General features: G+C 38.7%; 1 protein-coding gene across 6 annotated transcripts in view; it reads right to left on the bottom strand.

Annotated features, from left to right (window-relative positions):
* CPM (carboxypeptidase M) overlaps positions 1-20,153 on the bottom strand; it is a 96,973-nt gene that overhangs the window by 15,030 nt on the left and 61,790 nt on the right. The window lies entirely within an intron of this gene.

The following is a 20,153-nucleotide window of genomic DNA, read 5'->3' on the forward strand; positions in this document are numbered from 1 at the left end:
AATTAAGTTGCTTCTGTGTCTCAGCTATTATAAATAATGCTGCAGTGAACCTGGTGGGTGCAGATATCTTTTCAAGTTAGTTTTCTCATTTCTTTTGGATAAATACCCAGAAGTAGAATTACTGGATCATATGGTAGTTCTATTTTTGATTTTTCTTAGAATCTCTATACTGTTTTCCATAGTGCTGCACCAATTTACATTCCCATCAACAGTGCACAAGGGTTCCCTTTTCTCCACATCCTTGCCAACACTTGTTGCTTCTTGTCTTTTTTGACAATAGCCTTTCTAACAGGGGTAAGGTGATATCTCTACTTGTCTTTAACTCTTGATACTTTAATTACAGTGTGTCTTGATGTGGGTCTCTTTCGGTTCATCTTATTTGGAACTCTCCAGGCTTCCTGGATCTGGATGACTGCTTCCTTCCCCAGGTTAGGGAACTTTTCAGCCATTTTTCCTTCAAATAAGTTTTATATCCCTTTTTCTCTCTCTCCTCCTTCTGGGACCCCTATAATGCAAATGTTTGTCTGTTTGATGTTGTCCCATAAGTTCTTTAAGCCATCTTCACTCTTTTTCATTCTTTTTCTTTTTGCTGCTCTGATTGGATGAATTCCATTGTCCTGTCTTCCGGTTCACTTATCCTTTCTTCTGCCTCATCTAGTCTGCTGTTGAACTCCTCTACTGTATTTTTCAGCTCTATGACTTTTATTTGGTACTTCCTTATATTTTCTTTCTCTTTGTTGAAATTCTCATTTTGTTCATGCATAGTTCTACTGAGCTCAGTGAGTATCTTTATGACCATTATTTTGAACTCTTTATCAAGTAAATCACCTACCTCTATTTCATTAAGCTCTTTTCGGGGGTTTTATCTTGTTCTTTCATTTGGAACATATTCCTCTGTGTTGACTCTCTGTGTTGGTTTCTATGCATTACATAAAACAACCATCTCTTCCAGTCTTGAAGGAGTGGCTTTGTGTAAGAGGTGAACTTACTGTTCAACCCTGCCCCAGCTCTGGGTTTTCTCTCAAACTTTTATGATTATCCAAGAAGCTTACTTTAGTATTAATGGCTCCAGTAGTTGAGGGTGTGCCAAGACCTGTCAGTATCCCAAAGGGGAGTATCTCAGTCAGCACAAAGGTTCAGGCAGATTGGGAGCCAAACCCACAGTTTCCAAAGTATACAAATATACCTCTTCTGGGGGAAGACTGGGAGATGGGTGTTTCTGTCTGTTCCCTCTGCACTGAGCCCTGGGGTGACTGACAGCCAGTTAAGAACCATTTCTTTGTTTGCTTTGTTCGCTTTGTTCATCTCTTGCACTCATGAACACAAGCCATGTTGGCCAAGAGCCAGGCTATCAAGGGATGTGTTCTTTGGGCAGTAGCCAAAAAAGCCAAGGGGTACAGATGGGTACACAGGCTCCTTTCTTGGAGACACTGGTGATCTGGGGTACAGCATAGGTTGAGAGTGAAGATGGTGTGCCCAGTGGCCTCTGATGAATGATTGTAGTCAGCCGCTAGATGTGTATTTAATTAGAATTCTGCTCCTCAGGCCACAGCTATGAAGATAAACTAATAGTCCTCTTTCACAGAAAGACTGGGTTTTCAGTCTGCTGCCTCTCCACTGTGTCCTGAGTGTAGCTGGTTAAGAACTCCTTCTCTGTTTGTTACAGTTCTGTGGGATTTATGAACACAAGACGTGCTGGCCAACAGACCCAGGAAATCAAGGGGTAGCCTCTGGGTGGCAACTGCAAAAAACAGTGCACCAGACGAGTGCACAAACTCTTTTCCAGGAGATTCCAGGATCCTGGAGGGAGGTGGAGGGACAGGGCAAAGATGGCAGCCACAAGCATCCATCTTTGGAGAGTATTTCAGTTGGCTCCTAGATGTATGTTAAATTAGATGACTGCCCCTCAGACTGAAACTTCCAGACAAGCAGATACGCCTCTTTCACAGAAAGACTGGGCACTTTTCAGTCAGCTGCCTTAGTGCTGGGTCCTGGGGGGTAGCCAGGTAAGTCTTTAAGAACTGTTTCTCAGTTTGCTTATAGCCTTGTGGGTCTCATGGATGTGAGCCCCTTCATTTTCAAAGCTAGATGTTTCGAGAGCCTCCAGAAGGAACCAGCCCTGCCAACACCTGGACTTTAGCCCAGTGAGACTGGTTTTGAACTTCCAACCTCCAGAACTGTGCATTTAAATTCACTGTTACTTGAGAGGAGACAAGATGGCGGAGTAGAAGGTAAGCTCACCACTTCTTATGGAAACACCAAAATCACAACTAACTGCTGTACAACCATTGACCAAAAAATGCTGAAACCTACCAAAAAAGATACCCTGCATCCAAAGACAAAGAAGAAGCCACAACAAGACAGTAGGAGGGGGTGCAATCTCAATAAAATCAAATCCCATACATGCCAGGTGGGTGACCCAAAAACTGGAAACAGAAGTTCTCCCACAGGAGTGAAAGTTCTGAGCCCTGTGTTAGGCTCCCCAGCCTGGGAGTCTGGCAATGGGAGGAGGAGCTCCCAGAGAATCTGGCTTTGAAGGCCAGTGGGTTTTGGTCACAGGGATTCCCCAGGACCGGGGGAAACAGAAACTCTATCTTGGAGGGTGCACGCAGGGTCTTGTATGCACCAGGACCCAGGGGAAAAAAGCGGTGACCTCAATAGACTGGGCTAGACTTACCTGCTAGTATTGGAGGGTCTCCTGCAGAAGCAGGGGGTGGGGGCAGCTGTGGCTCACTGCAGGGACAAGGACACTGGTGGTGGTAGTGTGGTAGTTCTGGTTGGTACTCATTGGCATGAGCCCTCTTGGAGGCTGCCATTTTCTCACCGAGTCCCGGCCCCACCCAACAGCCTGTAGGCTCCAGTGCTGGGACGCCTCAGGCCAGATAACCAACAGGGTAGGAACACAGCCCCACCCATCAGCAGACAGGCTGCTTAATGTCTTCCTGAGCACACAGCTGCCTGATAAACACACCCCCTGACATAGCCTTGCCCACCAGAGGGACAAGGCTCAGCTCCACCCACCCATGGGCAGGAACCAGTCCCTCCCACCAGGAAGCCTACACAAGCCTCTTAAACAGTCTCATCCACTAGGGGGAGGCGACAGCAGAAGTAAGAAGAAATACAATCCTGCAGCCCGCAGAATGGAAACTGCAATCACAGAAAGTTAGACAAATTGAGATGGCAGAGAAATATGTCCCAGATGAAGGAACAAGATAAAACCCCAGAACAACAACTAAGTGAAGGGGAGATAGATAGGCGATCTACCTGAAAAATAATTCAGAGTAATGATAGTAAAGATGATCTGAGATCTCAGAAAAAGAATGGAGGCACAGATCGAGAAGATACAAGAAATGTTTAACAAAGACCTAGAAGAACTAAAGAACAAACAAACATGAACAATACAATAACTGTAATGAAAAGTACACTAGAAGGAATCAATAGCAGAGTAACAGGCAGAAGAATGGATGAGTGACCTGGAAGAGAGAATGGTGGAATTCACTGCAGTGGGACAAAGAAGAAAGAAAAGAAATGAGGCCAGACTAAGAGACCTCTGGGACAACATTAAATGCATGATCATTCTCATTATAGGGGTCCTAGAAGGAGAAGAGAGAGATAAAGGACCTGAGAAAATATCTGAAGAGATAACAGCTGAAAACTTCCTTAACATGGGAAAGGAAACGGTCACCCAAGTCCAGGAAGCACAGAGAGTCCCAGGCAGGATAAACCCAAGGAGGAACATACGAAGACACATAGTAATCAAATTGACAAAAAATTAAAGACAAAAAATGTTAAAAGCAACAAGGGAAAAGCAACAAATAACATACAACAGAATTCCCATAAGGTTAGCAGCTGATTTCTCAGCAGAAACTGCAGGCCAGAAGGGAGTGGCACGATATATTTAATGTGATGAAAGGGAATAACCTACAACCAAGAATACCCAGCAAGGCTTTCATTCAGATTCAATGGAGAAATCAAAAGCTTTACAGACAAGCAAAAGCTAAGAGAATTCAGCACCAACAGACCAGCTTTGTAACAAATACTAAAGGAACTTCTCTACGGGCAAAAGAAAAGGCCACAACTAGAAACAAGAAAATTACAAATGGAAAAACTCACTGGTAAAGGCAAACATACAGTAAAGGTAGGGAATCATAGGCACACAAATATGACATCAAACCCAGCAACTGTGAGAAGAGGAGAGCAAAAATGCAGGATACAGGAAATGCATTTGAAATTAAAAGACTGGCAACTTAAAACAATCTTGTTTGGGCTTCCCTGGTGGCGCAGTGGTTGAGAGTCTGCCTGCCGATGCAGGGGACACAGGTTCGTGCCTCGGTCCGGGAAGATCCCACATGCCACGGAGCGCCTGGGCCCGTGAGCCACGGCCGCTGAGCCTGCGCATCCGGAGCCTGTGCTCCGCAACGGGAGAGACCACAACAGTGAGAGGCCCGCGTACTGCAAACAAAACAATCTTGTTTATGTATAGACTGCTATAGCAAAACCTCATGGTAACCACAAACCGAAAATGTACAACAGAGACACACACAAAAAAGGAAAAGGCATTCAAACACAACGCTAAAGTTAGTCATCAAATCACAAGAGAACAAAAGAGAAAGGGAAGAAAAAAGACCTACAAATCCAAAACAATTAACAAAATGGCAATAAGAACATACATATCAATAATTACCTTAAGCATAAACAGATTAAATGCTCCAACCAAAAGACATAGACTAGCTGAATGGATACAAAAACCTGTATATATGCTGTCTACAAGAGCACTTCTGATCTAGGGACACATTTAGACTGAAAGTGAGGGGATGTAAAAAGGCATTCCATGCAAATGGAAATCAAAAGAAAGCTGGAGTAGCAATACTCATAGCAGTCAAAATAGACTTTAAAATAAAGACTATTACAAGAGACAAAGAAGGACACTACATAATGATCAAGGGAGCAGTCCAAGAAGAAGATATGACAATTGTAAATATATATGCACCCAACATAGGAGCACCTCAATATTTAAGGCAAATACTAAAAGCCACAGAAGGAGAAATTGACAGTAACACAGTAATAGTAGGGGACTTTAACACCCCACTTTCATCAATGGACAGATCATCCAGACAGAAAATCAATAAGGAAACACAGGCCTTAAATGACACATTAGACCAGATGGACTTAATTGATTTTTATAGAGCATTCCATCCAAAAGCAGCAAAATACACATTCCTCTCAAGTGCACAAGGAACATTCTCCAGGATTGATCACATGCTGGGCCACAAAGCGTAAATTGGTAAATTTGAGAAAACTGAAATCATATCAAGCATCTTTTCCAACCACAACGTATGAGATTAGAAATCAACTACAAGAAAATAAAACTAAAAAACGTGGGGGATATATAGCCTGAACCAAGATGGAGTAGAAGGACTTGCTCTCATTCTCTTGTGAGAACACCAGAATCACAACTAGCTGACTAGCTGCTGGACTATCATCGACAGGAAGACACCGGAACTCACCAAAAAAGATACCCCACATCAAAAGACAAAGGAGAAGCCACAATGAGATGGTATGTGGGGTGCAATCACAGTAAAATCAAATTCCATAACTGCTGGGTGGGTGACTCACAAACTGGAGAACACTTATACCATAGAAGTCCACCCACTGGAGTGAAGGTTCTGCGCCCCACGTCAGGCTTCCCAACCTGTGGGTCCGGCAACGGGAGGAGGAATTCCTAGAGAATCAGACTTTGAAGGCTAGCGGGATTTGATTGCAGGACTTTGACAGGACTGGGGGAAACAGAGACTCCACTCTTGGAGGGCACACACAAAGTAGTGTGCGCATCGGGACCCAGGGGAAGGAGCAGTGACCCCAGGGGAGACTGAACCAGACCTACCTGCTAGTGTTGGAGGGTATCCTGCAGAGGAGGGGGTGGCTGTGGCTCACCGTGGGGACAAGGACACTGGCAGCAGAAGTTCTGGGAAGTACTACTTGGCGTGAGCCCTCCCAGAGTCTGCCATTAGCCCCACCAAAGAGCCCAGGTAGTCTCCAGTGTTGGGTTGCCTCAGGCCAAACAACGCAACAGGGAGGGAACCCAGCCCCACCCATCAGCAATCAAGAGGATTAAAGTTTTACTGAGCTTTGCCCAACAGAGCAAAAGTCAGCTTTACCCACCACCAGACCCTCCCATCAGGAAACTTGCACAAGCCTCTTAGATTGCCTTCTGTCATCCACCAGAAGGCAGACAGCAGAAGCAAGAAGAACTACAATCCTGCAGCCTGTGGAACGAAAACCACATTCACAGAAAGACAAGATGAAAAGGCAAAGGGCTATGTACCAGATAAAGGAAAAAGATAAAACCCCAGGAAAACAACTAAATAAAGTGGAGATAGGCAACCTTCCAGAAAAATAATTCAGAATAATGATAGTGAAGATGATCCAAGACCTCGGAAAAAGACTGGAGGCAAAGATCAAGAAGATGCAAGAAATGTTTAACAAAAACCTAGAAGAATTAAAGAACAAACAGAGATGAACAATACAATAGCTGAAATGAAAACTACACTAGAAGGAATCAATAGTAGAATAACTGAGGCAAAAGAACGGATAAGTGACCTGGAAGACAGAATGGTGGAATTCACTGCTGCAGAACAGAATAAAGAAAAAAGGATGAAAAGAAATGAAGACAGCCTAAGAGACGTCTGGGACAACATTAAACACAACAACATTTGCATTATAGGGGTCCCAGAAGGAGAAGAAAGAAAGGACCAGAGAAAATATTTCAAGAGATTATAGTCAAAAACTTCCCTAACATGGGAAAGGAAGTAGCCACCCAAATCCAGGAAGTGCAGAGAGTCCCAAACAGGAGAAACCCAAGGAGAAACACACTGAGACACATAGTAATCAAATTGACAAAAATTAAAGACAAAAATTATTGAAAGCAGCAAGGGAAAAATGACAACATAGAAGGGAACTCCCATAAGGTTAACAGCTGATTTCTCAGCAGAAACTCTACAAGTCAGAAGGGAGTGGCATGATAGACTTACAGTGATGAAAGGGAAGAACCTACGATCAAGATTACTCTACCTGGCAAGGATCTCATTCAGATTCGATGGAGAAATCAAAAGCTTTAGAGACAAGCAAAAGCTAAGAGAATTCAGCCCCACCAAACCAGCTCTAAAACAAATGCTAAAGGAACTTCTCTAAGTGGGAAACACAGAGAAGAAAAGAACGTACAAAACAAACCCAAAACAATTAAGTAAATGGTCATAGGAACATATGTATCGATAATTACTTTAAACATAAATGGATTAGATGCTCCAACCAAAAGACACAGGCTTACTGAATGGATACAAAAACAAGACCTATCTATATGCTGTCTACAAGAGACCCACTTCAGACCTAGGGACACATACAGACTGAGAGTGAGGGGATAGAAAAAGATATTCCATGCAAATGGAAATCAAAAGAAAGCTGGAGTAGCAATACTCATATCAGATAAAATAGACTTTAAAACAAAGAATGTTACAAGAGACAAGGAAGGACACTACATAATGATCAAGGGATCAATCCAGGAAAAAAATATAACAATTATAAACATATATGCACCCAACATAGGAGTACCTCAATACATAAGGCAACTGTTAACAGCTATAAAAGAGGAAATCGACAGTAACACAGTAATAGTGGGGGACTTTAACACCTCACTTACACCAATGGACAGATCATCCAAAATGAAAATATATAAGGAAACACAAGGTTTCAATGACACAATAGACCATATAGATTTAATTGATATTTATAGGACTTTCCATCCAAAAACAGATTTCACTTTCTTCTCAAGTGCGCATGGAACATTCTCCAGGATAGATCACATCTTGGGTCACAAATCAAGCCTCAGTAAATTTAAGAAAACTGAAATCATATCTAGCATCTTTTCTGACCACAACACTATGAGATTAGAAATGAATTACAGGGAAGAAAACGTAAAAAACACCAACACATGGAGGCTAAACAATACATTATTAAATAACCAAGAGATCACTGAAGAAATCAAAGCAAAAATCAAAAAATACCTAGAGACAAATGACAGCGAAAACACGACAATCCAAAACCTATGGGATGCAGCAAAAGCAGTTTTAAGAGAGAAGTTTATAGCTATACAAGCCTACCTCAAGCTACAAGAAAAATCTCAAATAAACAATCCAACCTTACACCTAAAGGAACTAGAGAAAGAAGAACAAACAAAACCCAAAGTTAGCAGAAGGAAAGAAATCATCAAGATCAGAGCTGAAATAGAAACAAAACAATAGCAAAGATCAATAAAACTAAAAGCTGGTTCTTTGAGAAGATAAACAAAATTGATAAACCATTATCCACACTCATCAAGAAAAAGAGGGAGAGGACTCAAATCAATAAAATTAGAAATGAAAAAGGAGAAGTTACAACAGACACGGCAGAAATACAAAGCATCCTAAGAGATTACTACAAGCAACTCTGTGCCAATAAAATGGACAACCTGGAACAAATGGACAAATTTTTAGAAGGGTATAGCCTTCTAAGACTGAACTTGGAAGAAACAGAAAATATGAACAGACCAATCTCAAGTAATGAAATTGAAACTGTGATTAAAAATCTTCCAAAAAACCAAAGTCCAGGACCAGATGCCTTCACGGGTGATTTCTATCCAATTAGACAAGAGCTAACACCAATCTTTTTCAAAGTCTTCCAAAAAACTGCAGAGGAAGGAACACTTCCCAACTCATTCTATGAGGCCACCATCACCCTGATACCAAAACCAGATAAAGAGACCACAAAACAAGAAACTTACAAACCAATATGACTGATGAATATAGATGCAAAAATCCTCAACACATTACTAGCAAGCAGAATCAAACAGCACATTAAAAGGATCATACACCAAGATCAAGTGGGATTTATCTCAGGGATGCAAAGATTCTTCAGTATATGCAATTCAATCAATGACATATTAACGAATTGAATAATAAAAATCATATGATCATCTCGATAGATGCAGAAAAAGCTTTTGACAAAATTCAACACCCATTTATGATAAAAACTCTCCAGAAAGTGGGCATAGGGTGAACCTACCTCAACATAATAAAGGCCATATATGACAAACCTACAGCAAACATCCCTATCAATTGTGAAAAACTGAAAGCATTTCCTCTAAGGTCAGGTACAAGACAAGGATGTCCACTCTCGCCACTATTATTCAACATAGTTTTGGAATTCCTAGCCATGGCAATCAAGGAAGAAAAAGAAATAAAAGGAATCCAAATTGGAAAAGAAGAAGTAAAACTGTCACTGTTTGCAGATGACATGATAGTATACATAGAGAATCCTAAAGATGCCACCAGAAAACTACTAGAGCTAATCAATGAATTTGGTAAAGTTGCAGGATACAAAATTAATGCACAGAAATCTCTTGCATTCCTATACGCTAACAATGAAAGATCAGAAAGAGAAATTAAGGAAACACTCCCATTCACCATTGCAACAAAAAGAATAAAATACCTAGGAATAAACCTACCTAGGGAGACAAAAGACCTGTATGCAGAAAACTATAAGACAATGATGAAAGAAATTAAAGATGATACCAACAAATGGAGAGATATACCATGTTCTTGGATTGGAAGAATCAACATTGTGAAAATGACTATACTACCCAAAGCAATCTACAGATTTAATGCGATCCCTATCAAATTACCAATGGCATTTTTTTACAGAACTACAACAAAAAATCTTAAAATATGTATGGAGACACAAAAGACCCCAAATAGCCAAAGCAGTCTTGAGGGAAAAAAACGAAGCTGGAGGAATCAGACTCCCTGAGTTCAGACTATACTACAAAGCTACAGTAATCAACACAATATGGTACTGGCACATAAATAGAAACATAGATCAATGGAACAAGATAGAAAGCCCAGAGATAAAGCCACACACTTATGGTCAACTAATGTATGACAAAGGAGGCAAGGATATACAATGGAGAAAAGAGAGTCACTTAAATAAGTGGTGCTGGGAAAACTGGACAGCTACATGTAAAAGAATGAAATTAGAACACTCCCTAACACCACACACAAAAATAAACTCAAAATGGGTTAGAGACCTAAATGTAAGACCAGACACTATAAAACTCTTAGAGAAAAACATAGGAAGAATACTCTTTGACATAAATCACAGCAAGATCTTTTTTGATCCATCTCCTAGAGTAATGGAAATAAAAACAAAAATAAACAAATGGGACCTAATGAAACATCAAAGCTTTTGCATAGCAAAGGAAACCAGAAACAAGACGAAAAAACCCTCAGAATGGGAGAAAATATTTGCAAATGAAGCAACTGACAAAGGATTAATCTCCAAAATTTACAAGCATCTCATGCAGCTCAATATTAAAAAAACAAACAACCCAATCCAAAAATGGGCAGAAGACCTAAATAGACATTTCTCCAAAGAAGACATAGAGATGGCCAAAAAGCACATGAAAAGCTGCTCAACATCACTAATTATTAGAGAAATGCAAATCAAAACTACAATGAGGTATCACCTCACACCAGTTAGAATGGGCATCATCAGAAAACCTACAAACAACAAATGCTGGAGAGGGTGTGGAGGAAAGGGAACCCTCTTGCACTACTGGTGGGAATGTAAATTGATACAGCCACTATGGAGAACAGTATGGAGGTTCCTTAAAAAACTAAAAATAGAATTACCATATGATCCAGCAATTGCACTACTGGGCATATACCCAGAGAAAACCATAATTCAAAAAGACACATGCACCCCAATGTCCACTGCAGCACTATTTCCAATAGCCAGTTCATGGAAGCAACCTAAATGCCCATCGACAGATGAATGGATAAAGAAGATGTGGTACATATATACAGTGGAATATTACTCAGCCATAAAAAGGAACAAATTGGTCATTTGTTGAGATGTGGATGGATCTAGAGACTTTCATACAGAGTGAAGTAAGCCAGAAAAAGAAAAACAAATATTGTATATTAACAGATATATGCGGAACCTAGAAAAATGGTACAGATGAACCAGTTTGCAGGGCAGAAATTGAGACAGAGATGTAGAGAAGAAACGTATGGACACCAAGGGGGGTAAGAGGTGGGGTGGTGGTGGTGGTGGTGTGATGAAATGGGCGATTGGGATTGACATGTATACACTGATGTGTATAAAATTGATGAATAATAAAAAATGCAAAACGTATATATTTTTTTACAATTTAAATAAAAACTCTGGTTTGTAAAGGAAGATTATACAGCTTTTGAGGACATGGGTTGGAATACTTTTTAAATGTAATTAATCTCAAATAAGCCAGGCAGAGGAAGACAAATACTGCATAGAATCACTTATACATGAAATCTTAAAAAAAAAAAAAAAAAAAGCCAAAGGCTAGAAGCAAAGCAGAAAAGTGGTTGCCAGGGCGGGATGTGGGGGAAATAAAGAGAGGTTGGTCATAGGGTACAAAGTTTCAGTTATAAGATGAATAAGGTCTGAGGATCTAACGAAGAACATGGTGACTGTAGTGATAACAGTGTATTATATAATTGAAATTTGCTGAAAGAGTAGAACTTAAACGCTCTTACCTCCCCCCAGAAAGGATAAATACGTGAGGTGATGGATGTGTTAATTAATGAGATGGGTGGAATCCTTTCACAATGTACACATACATCAAATCACCACAATGTACATTTTAAACGTCTTGTAATTTTATGTCAATTGTACCTCAATAAAGCTGAAATAATAGGTTTAAACATGTTTTATTCATATTGTTTATACTTTTGGATTTACTTAAATTACTTGAAGCTCTCAAACAGTCTAAGAGTTGGACCTGAAAGAACAGGTCTCCATCAGAGACCAGAAAAAATAGAACTCTTCTCAGCCATTTAGCATTTATCACCACCAGTACATATACAGTCTTTGGTTCATTTGTTGTCTAAAGCTATGTTGCCATGGAACTACTCCTGAATATTTCCTTTGGCCTGTCAAACACATGCTATAGTTTCAGTGAAACCACGGATTCCTGCCCACCTTCCCCCTCCATTTTCAAGGAACCAAGTAGTTATTTTGGTATGAAGCTCTAAAAATCGTGTATTATGGTAGTTAAGGGTGACAAATTGCAACAATAATAGAAAAGATTAAACAACCAGAGAGTTAAAGTGAATTCAAACAAAAATTTTTTGTCTGTTCTATTTGGAATGGGTAAATTCAAAAACCACAGAACAGTTTTTGACATTATTATGACTGAAAGCTTGAATAGCTTTCCAGTTTTTTTACTTGTAGCTGGAATATGGTTAAGACAGAAACATACTTATTAAAATGACAGAGCAAATGGTATGGTTGTTTTAATATGTGGCTAGATAATCAAAATTATGAAAGAGTTCTATTTGGCATATATTCCAAATTTCTTTTAAAAATCAACATTCAGGAGAGCTTGGAGAAAATTCTCACCTATTGTTATAGAATGGTGAGCTGCAGTACTCCTTCCTATGCTGTAAAGAAATTTAGAGCATATGAGGTGGAAGAGACCATACCAGGAGCTATTGTTCATTCTGTTAGTTGTTTTGAGGCTTTTAAATTAAATATTGAGTAGCTATAAAAGAAAGCTTATGAAGCTTACAGAAGATATAAAGAACATTACTGTTACCTGTTATTTCTTATGTGCCTCTCCCTGATCCTATTAACTTCTTTTCCCTTTGAGAGAGCACCATCCTGGATTTTGTAGTTTTATCATATGTGTTTAATCATTTTGCATGTTTTTAGACTTAATCCTATGGAATTTTATTACATCTTCTTTCATGGCTTCTTTTTTTCAATATTATATTCCAGTGATTCACCTGTGTTACTGCTTGTAGCTGTATTTCATTGATTTTCATTGCTGAATACATTCCATTATGTTAATATGCTATAATTTCTAGTATCTATTTTACTGTTGATAGGCATTTGGGTTGTTTCCATTATTTATTATTAGCAGTGCTGCTGTGAACACTTTCTGTTTGCTGCTCGTTTATAGAAATTTACTTTTGATTTGATTTGCTAATGTCTTAAGGAATGTTCACATCGTGTATTTGACCTGTAATTTTCCTATTTTGCAATGACATGTTTAGATTTTGCTATCAAGGTTATTCTTGCTCCAGAAAAGGACTTACAGAGTGTTCCTACCTCTTCTTTTCCCTTTTATGTAATCTGGAATAGTTTGTTTAAGACTGGAATTACTAGTGTATTTTTCCACTTGGTAGAGCTTACCTGTAAGACCTTCTTTTTTGAGGGAGGATTTTAAACTACTGACAGATTTTTAAATTGTTATAGGATTATTCAGTTTTTCTGTTTCTTAAGTCTGTTTTAGTAGGTTACAGTTTTCTAGAAATGTATCAATTTTTATGATTTTAAAAAATTAGTGGCATAAAGTTATGTATAATATCCTCTTGTTTTTAAAGAATATACTCACAGTGCCCCCGTTATTCTCTGTAGCATCTGTACTTGTTCCTTATTTCTCATGTTGTTTATTTGTACCTCCTCTCTTTTTTTCTTCATTCTCACTAGAAGTTTGTCAATTTTGTCAGCTTTTTCAAAAAACCAAATTTGGACTTTGCAGATTATTGTGTATCTGTTTTCTATTTTGTTAATTTCTGACGTTGTCATTTAAAATTGCCTTTTTTCTGTTTCCTTGGGCGTATTTTGCTAGAGTTTTTTTCTCACCTCTACAATGAATAGGTGCTCAGCTCATTGTGATTGTTTTAAAATGCTTTGACACCCTTTCCTTAAAAAAAAAAATGGGACCTGATTTTCCTCCTCTTGTGAACAAGACTTAGTGACTCACTTCTCACAAATAGAATGTGGCAAAAATGATGGTATGTGGCTTCCAAGAATAGGTCACAAAAAGAATAGCTTCTGCCTGGCTTTTCCTCTTTCGGATCACCCACTTGGGAGAACCTAGCCACCATCTAATGAGAACATATAAGCAGCCCTCTGTGAAGGGCCAGGTGGAGAGAAACTGAGGTCTCCCTGCCAACAGCCAGCACCAGCTTGCCAGCTAACAACCTTGGAAGTGGATGCTTCTCTTTCATTCAAGCCTTTAGATGATGGGACTGCAACCTCACGAGACACCTCAAGCCAGAACCATGTAGCCATGCTTTTGAAATCCTGACCCACAAAAACTATGAGAGAAGATAGATATTTATTGTTGTTCTACACCATTAGCTTTTGGTGTAATTCATCTTGCAACAGTAGAGACTATTATAATATATTCATTAATCACCAGCCCTTCTACCCTGACATAAGCATTTAAATGCTATAAATTTCCCTCTACACATTGTTTTAACTAAATCCCACAAATTTGGATAGGCAGTATTTTTCATTATCATTAAGATTTAAATATTTTCTAATTTCCATTATTTCTTCTTTGACTTGTGAGTTACTTAGAATTATGTTTCATAATTTCCAAATATATATTGCATATTTGTTATTTATTTCTAGTTTAACTGCATTTTGAGCAGAAAATATAGTCTATATGATATAATCCTTTAAAAAAAAAACACGTGGGGGCTAAACAAATGCTACTAAACAACCAATGGGGCATTGAAGAAATCCAAGGAAGTAAAAAAATAACTAGAGACAAATGAAAATGAAAATATGACAATCCAAAACCTACACGACACAGCAAAAGCAGTTTTAAGAGGGAAGTTTATAGCAATACAATCTTAGGAAACAAGAAAAATCTCAAATAACCTAACCTTACACCTGAAGCAAACAGAGAAAGAAGAACAAACAAAATCCAAACTTAGAAGGAAAGAAATCATAAAGATCAGAGCAGAAATAAATGAAATAGAGACAAAGAAAACAATAGAAAAGATGAATGAAACTAAAAACTGGTTCTTTGAAAAGATAAACAAAATTGACAAACCTTTAGCCAGACTCATCAAGCAGAACAGAGAGAGAGCTCAAATCAATAAAATTAGAAATGAAAAAAGTTACAATGGACACCACAGAAATACAAAGGATCATAAGAGACTACTACAAGCAACCATATGTCAATAAAATGGATAAGAAAATAGAAGAAATGGACAAATTCTTAGAAAGGTATAACCTTCCAAAACTGAACCAGAAAGAATTAGAAAATATGAACAGACCAATCACAAGTACTGAAATTATAACTGTGATTTAAAAACTCCCAACAGGGGCTTCCCTGGTGGCACGGCGGTTGGGAGTCTGGCTGCCGATGCAGGGGACGTGGGTTTGTGTCCCGGTCCGGGAGGATCCCGCATGCCGCAGAGGGGCTGGGCCCGTGAGCCACGGCCGCTGAGCCTGCGCGTCTGGAGCCTGTGCTCCGCAACGGGAGGGGCCACGACAGTGAGAGGCCCGCAAAACGCAAAAAAAAAAAAAAACCTCCCAACAAACAAAAGTCCAGGACCAGATGGCTCCACGGGTGAATTCTATCCAACAATTAGACAAGAGCTAACACCAGTCCTTCTCAAAGTCTTCCAAAAAATTGCAGAGGAAGGAACACTTCCCAACTCATTCTATGAGGCCACCATCACCCTGATACCAAAACCAGATAAAGATACCACAAAAAAGAAAATTACAGGCCAATATCACGGATGAACACGGATGCAGAAATCCTCAACAAAATACTAGAAAACTGAATCTGTCAGTACATGAAAAGGATCATAAACCATGATCAAGTGGGATTCATCCCAGGGATACAAGGATTTTTCAGTATCTACAAATCAATCAGTGATACGCCATGTCAACAAATCGAAGAATAAAAACCATATGATCATCTCAATAGATGTAGAGAAAGCTTTTGACAAAATTCAATATCCATTTATGATAAAAACTCTTCCAAAAGTGTGCATAGAGGGAATCTACCTCAACATAATAAGGGCCATATATAACAAGCCTACAGCTAACATCATACTCAACGGTGAAAAGCTGAAAGCATTTCCTGTAAGATCAGGAACAAGACGAGGATGTCCACTCTTGCCACTTTTATTCAACATAGTGTTGGAAGTCCTAGCCATGGCAGAGAAGAAAAAGAAGTAAAAGGAATCCAAACTGAGAAAGAAGAAGTAAAACTGTCACTGCAGACGACATGATACTATACATAGAAAATCCTAAACATGCTACCAGAAAACTACTAGAGCTCATCAATGAATTCGGTAAAGTTGCAGGATACCAAATAAATACAGAAGTCTGTTGCATTTCTATACACTAGCAATGAAAGATCAGAAAGAGAAATTAAAGAAACAATCCCATTTACCATCACATCAAAAAGAGTAAAATACCTAGGAATAAACCTACCTAAGGAGGCAAAAGATCTGTATTCAGAAAACTATAAGATGCTGATGAAAGAAACTGAAGATGACACAAACAGATGGAAAGATATACCGTGTTCTTGGATTGGAAAAAATATTGTGAAAATTGTCAAAATATTATCATATTGTCACAATGACTATACTGCCCAAGGCAATCTACAAATGCAATCCCTATCAAATTACCAATGGCATTTTCCATAGAATTAGAACAAAAAATCTTAAAATTTGTATGCAGACACAAAAGACCTTGAATAGCCAAAGCAATCTTCAGAAAGAAAAATGGAGATGGAGGAATCAGGCTCCCTAACTTCAGACTATACTACAAAGCTACAGTCATCAGAACAGTATGGTACTGGAACAAAAACAGAAATATAGATCAATGGAATAGGATAGAAAGCCCAGAAATAAACCCACACACCTATGGTCACAATCTACAACAAAGGAGTCAAGACTATACAATGGAGAAAAGACAGTCTCTTCAGTAAATGGTGCTGGGAAAACTGGACAGCTACATGTAAAAAAATGAAATTAGAACATTCTTTAACTCCATACATAAAAATTAACTCAAAATGGATTATGGACCTAAATGTAAGATCGGATACTAGAACACTCTTAGAGGAAAACAGGCAGAACACTCTTTGGCATAAATTGCAGCAATATCTTTTTGCATACGTCTCCTAGAGTAATGGAAATAAAAACAAAAATAAACAAATGGGACCTAATGAAACTCAGAAGCCTTTGCACAGCAAAGGAAACCATAAAGAAAACGAAGACGACCCACAGAATGGGAGAAAATATTTGCAAACAATGCGACTGACAAGGAGTTAATCTCCAAAATTTACAAACAGCTCATAGGCTCAATATCAAAAAAACAACCCAGTCAAAAAATGGGCAGAAGACCTAAATAGACATTTCTCCTAAAAGACATACAGATGGACAAGAGGCACATGAAAAGATGCGCAGTGTCACTAAAAATTAGAGAAATGCAAATCAAAGCTACAATAAGGTATCACCTCACACCAGTCAGAACGGCCATCATCAAGAAGTCTACAAACAAGTGCTGGAGAGGGTATGGAGAGAAGGGAACCCTCCTACACTGTTGGTGGGAATGTTAATTGGTGCAGCCACTATGGAAAACAGTATGGAGGTTCCTTAAAAAACTAAAAATAGAACTACCATATGATCCAACAATCCCACTCCTGGGCATATACCCAGAGAAGGCCATAATTCAAAAAGACACATGCACCCCAATGTTCACTGCAGCACTGTTGACAATAGCCAACATATGGAAGCAACCTAAATGTCCATCAGCAGAGGAATAAAGAAGATGTGGTACATATATACAATGGAATGTTACTCAGCCATTAAAAAAGAATGAAATAATGCCATTTGCAGCAACACATTAGAATCCCAGCTCCCAAGTCACTAAACATTCCCAAGCCTCAATTTCATCACCTATAATATGGGGATAATATGTATACCTTCCAGGATTGTTGTGAAGATCAAACACAAGTAACAGAACAGGAGGCTCAACAAATATTAATCCTTTCTTAATCCTTCTCTTTCTTCTTATTTGGATAAGAAAAATGATACAAGGAAAAGAAAGACTAACTATATAAGTTTGAAGTTGACACAGAAATACTGGATAAGTTGCTGGGGTCTCAGTTCATCTTTGTTCCGCAAGAGCAAGGATATGTGAAGGAGGAAGCTATGCTTATTTCTTCCTTTTTTAGGTCTCTGAACTAGCTTATAGTCTTCCTGCCACTTTGAAAGTCTGTGCATTTGAGGAAGATAGCTTGTAGTACTGGCAGTATGTGTGTTGGCATCTTTTCTATTTTTCATTGTCGTCTTCAAAACCAACAAAATCAAACAAAACCAACCCAAACTCATAAAAAATTAAGCTATCTTTGAAATTGACTTTACACCAAAGATTCAGGATGCTAAGGCAGAAGACACCAAGAAAAAAAATTTAGCAAACAGTAATCAAAACAGCATGGTACTGGCACAAAAACAGACATACGGATCAACGGACGAGAATAGAGAGTCCAGAAATAAACCCACACACCTATGGTCAATTAATCTTTGACAAAGGAGGCAAGAATATACAATGGACAAAAGACAGTCCCTTCAGCAAGTGGTATTGGGAAAGCTGGACTGCTGCACGTAAACCAATGAAGTTAGAATACACTGTTACACCATACACAAAAATAAACTCAAAATGGCTTAAAGACTTAAATATAAGACACGACACCATAAAACTCCTAGAAGAGAACATAGGCAAAACATTCTCTGACGTAAATTGAAGCGATGTTTTCATAGGTCAGTCTCCCAAGGCAATAGAAATAAAAACAAAAGTAAACAAACAGGACCTAATCAAATTTATAAGCTTTTGCTCAGCAAAGGAAACCAGAAACAAAATGAAAAGACAACCTACGGACTGAGAGAAAATATTTACAAACTATGCGACTGACAAGGGATTAATCTCCAAAATATACAAACAGCTCATACAATTCAATTAAAAGAAAAAACCCAATTGAAAAATGGGCAGACAACGTAAATAGACAGTTCTCCAAAGAACACATACAGATGGCCAACAGGCACATGAAAAGATACTCAACATGGCTAATTATTAGAGAAATGGAAATCAAAACTACAATGAGGTATTGCCTCACACTAGTCAGAATGGACATCATCAAAAAGTCCACAAATAACAAGTGCTGGAGAGGGTGTGGAGAAAATGGAACCCTCCTACACTGTTGGTGGGAATGTAAGTTGGTGCAGCCACTATCGAAAACACGATGGAGGTCCCTCAAAAAACTAAAAATAGAATTACCATATTATCGAGCAATCCCACTCCAGGGCATATATCCAGACAAAACTATAATTCAAAAAGATCCATGCACCCCTATGTGCATAGCAGCACTGTTCACAAAGGCCAAGACATGGAAACAACCTAAAATGTCCATCGACAGATGAATGGATAAAGAAGATGTGGTACATACATACAATGGAATACTACTCAGCCATAAAAAAGAATGAAATAATGCCATTTGCAGCAACGTGGATGTACCTTGAGGTTATCATATGAAGTGAAGTCAGAAAGAGAGAGACAAATACCATGTGATCACTATATGTAGAATCTAAAATATGCCACAAATGAACATATCTACGAAACAGAAACAGACTCACAGACATAGAAAAGAGACTGTGTTTGCCAAGGGGGAGGGGGTGGGAGAGGGATGGATTGGAAGTTTGGGATTAGCAGACGCAAACTATTATGTATAGAATGGATAAACAACAAGGTGCTACTGTATAGCACAGGGAACTATATTCAATATCCTGTGATAAACCATAATGGAAAAGAACATGAAAAAGAATATGCATATATATTCAGCTATATATATTTATAGCTATACAGCAGAAATTAAGACAACTTATAAAACAACTATACTTCAAATTTAAAAAAATCTGCAAATTCCTTCTTGGCTGGAATTGGTTGTTACACTTTAACAGAACAGATTTGAATTTTTTTGACAGTCTATGAACAGTGTTTTTGGATGGCCTTAGGTACCCACACAACACCCCTATATCATGTGTCAAACTAAACAAAGATTTCCAGGGACTGGTAGTCTGACTATCCTCAAACATGGGAAAAGGAAGAGTAATTTGGATTCAGGTCGATTGCCAAAAGTCTTCATATTCCAGTTTTGACTCTCATTCAATGTCCTCTAAAGATTAAAAGATTCATTTCTGTATGACCCTTAGCCAAACCTAGAGACAATTGTTCAATCTGGGAATATCTGAATATCACTCTGTTAC

Source organism: Delphinapterus leucas, chromosome 11, assembly GCF_059928025.1.
Source record: "Delphinapterus leucas isolate spDelLeu-1000000601 "Yukka" chromosome 11, BTC_Dleu_Yukka2, whole genome shotgun sequence".
In the NCBI taxonomy this organism is placed as follows: domain Eukaryota; kingdom Metazoa; phylum Chordata; class Mammalia; order Artiodactyla; family Monodontidae; genus Delphinapterus; species Delphinapterus leucas.